Consider the following 2,500-nt stretch of genomic DNA (forward strand, 5'->3'; position numbering starts at 1 on the left):
TCGGGTTCGAGCCAATAAGAAACAAATACCAAAACGCTGCGATGCGGTAAAATTACACCGACACGGTTACGTGCGGAGGTCGCTTTGATTACTCATCGCGTTTCTCCCGTCCGTTCGGAACCGCCGGCAAAAAAACTGTGCGACCAACGGCGCCAAAGAGCACGACGCCGGACCATTTCTCTCTGGCTGATGTGAATGGAAGTAAAAGACGCTTGCGTGAGGTCTCTCGACCTTTATCTCTCTAACTTATACTTATGGGTCGTCGTCTACTTGATCGGGTACAAACAAGTCGTAAGAAACAAACAAACAAACCACAAAAATACAAGTCGTAAAAAAACAAACTTCTGTTGGTTAACCTACAATATGAAGGATCGAAATGAAAGAAGGATCATATTATTACAAACCGAAAGTGAAGGATCATTAAAATTGAAATACAATATATATAAATATATAAATGTACCCGTCGTTGCGACACCCTAGTTAAATGGAAAGATATAAAAAAGAGAGAAAAGGAATACAGATGACCCGCCGTCTGATCTTTGCTAAATGATCTGGCATCACCGGAGTTTTTTTGGTCCGTGTTGCGTTCGCTCTATTCGAAATGAAACTCGCGGAGGCGAAGAATTGTTAAAAGTTTACGAAGCGTCTAGGAGTGGTTAAAACTGAGAGAGTTGAAACTACGATGTATTAGAACGAGCAACCGTCGAAACTTTGTTTTCGCGACGTTCTTTTCGTCGCTCTCGTCCCCACGCTCCTACGCTTTGGTTGTTTCTTTGCCATCCGTGTTGCGATAAAAAGATTTCTCCATTGTCCAAAAAGGACGGATCGAGATTCCTCTTTCGAGAGGGAGAGAGAGGTACTTGCGGGTAACCTGGAATCTACGAAACACGCACCGTGGTAAGATTCGTGCGTCCGCCTGATCGATGTGTGTTGTTTACGGACCGGCTGAGAAGCGACGATAGCGAGTCTTTGAAAAACTATGTGTCCATTAGTTAGACCGATCGTCGCCGGCCGTGTGTCTGTTCGAATCTCGCAACCCACGATTCAGCGACAGGACGCGCGCTCGCATTCCTTGTGTGCGTTCGTACTTTTCAAGGTTTTTAAATGTACTTTACGCCCGACCGTCGAGAGGAGCGTGCCACTGGGCGTTTCTCCGACGGTTTCCGTCCTTGGACGCGATCGTGTCGTCAACGATCGAACAAACAAACAAATACGTTGGCGACGCCCGAATTCGCTCTCCCGCACGCGCCGGGTGGGAGAGTGATGTGGGTATCGAATGTGATGCGTGTTAATAATGAAAATAACACTCTAAAGATCTAAAGAGTTTGAAATACAAAATTTTACGATTACCCTGAACGGTGGATCACTTGGCTCGTGGGTCGATGAAGAACGCAGCTAATTGCGCGTCAACGTGTGAACTGCAGGACACATGAACATCGACATTTCGAACGCACATTGCGGTCCACGGATACAATTCCTGGACCACGCCTGGCTGAGGGTCGTTTTCTTAACAAAAGACTGCTTGCGTTTGCTTCTCGAAAAAAGAGTAATTCATTTCTTTCTAAACATCTCGCCGTCGTTCAACGAAAGTAGAACGTTTCGGAGCGGGATTATCGAACGAAATTGAAAGAATGAATGAACGATAAACAAAGAAAGAGTCGCAACGTACGAGCGATAGTTGGGCAGTTCGTCGGCGTTTGTCGTGGAAACGATGTGACGAAAATCGCAACCGATACACTAAATGCAGGCCGTTAAAGGAGAGAAACAAATTTCGAAATATCTCTTCGAACTAGCGCAAGTGCGTCACGGCGCGCGAGTCGTTCGTTAAAATTTATAAACGACCGCCCGTGAAAGCACCGAGTTCTCGGAAGATAATCTATAAAGATTCTCCATCCTGCTGGAAGTTATCGGATCGGCGCGATTGTTCACTTGTAGAAATCCACGCTCCCGACGTTGCCAGAAACGATATTTACGAAAGGTGTGTCAAAAATAAACGAAAGAAGCTCTCCTATAAATTTAGAAAAAGCAAACGAGTGAAATGTTTGAGATGATAATTTGCTGAAATGCAAGCTCGAATAGCCCCAGGGTTTCGAATGATTCCCCGCGCTTTATACATCTCTCTGTTTACAAACGGTGTATAAATGAAAGATCGCTTCAGATGGGTCGTCGCTGTTTGACGCGCGATGCTGTTCCTTTTTTTTTGTCTGTCTGTGCGTTTAGCTTCGCTAAACAAGTTAAATGGTTAAAAAGCGTCGAAAAAGCGAATACACACGCGACAAGACAAATCTAACGAGTAAAGGAACGCTCCGCTCCAAGATAAAAATGGTTGTTTACAATCAATACAGCGTTTCGGTACCCCTGATCGTAGTCTGAAACTGTGTAACAAAAGAGAGGAAAGCGAATGGTGAAGGAACTTCGAAGCCTCCGTGGCGTGGCTAGAACTTGTGATAAAAGTATGTTTGCAGCAATTATGCATGCTCCCGTTAAAACAGCATTTCAA

General features: G+C 45.0%; 1 non-coding gene across 1 annotated transcript; it reads left to right on the forward strand.

The window, feature by feature from the left end:
* Positions 1-1,347: 1,347 nt before the first annotated feature.
* On the forward strand, positions 1,348-1,502 carry LOC143305881 (5.8S ribosomal RNA). The gene has a single exon (XR_013063091.1). It is a non-coding gene; the product is annotated as a 5.8S ribosomal RNA (ribosomal RNA).
* The last annotated feature ends 998 nt before the right edge of the window (positions 1,503-2,500 follow it).

The sequence above is a fragment of the Osmia lignaria genome, chromosome 11 (genome assembly GCF_051020975.1).
Source record: "Osmia lignaria lignaria isolate PbOS001 chromosome 11, iyOsmLign1, whole genome shotgun sequence".
NCBI classification, from domain to species: Eukaryota; Metazoa; Arthropoda; class Insecta; order Hymenoptera; family Megachilidae; genus Osmia; species Osmia lignaria.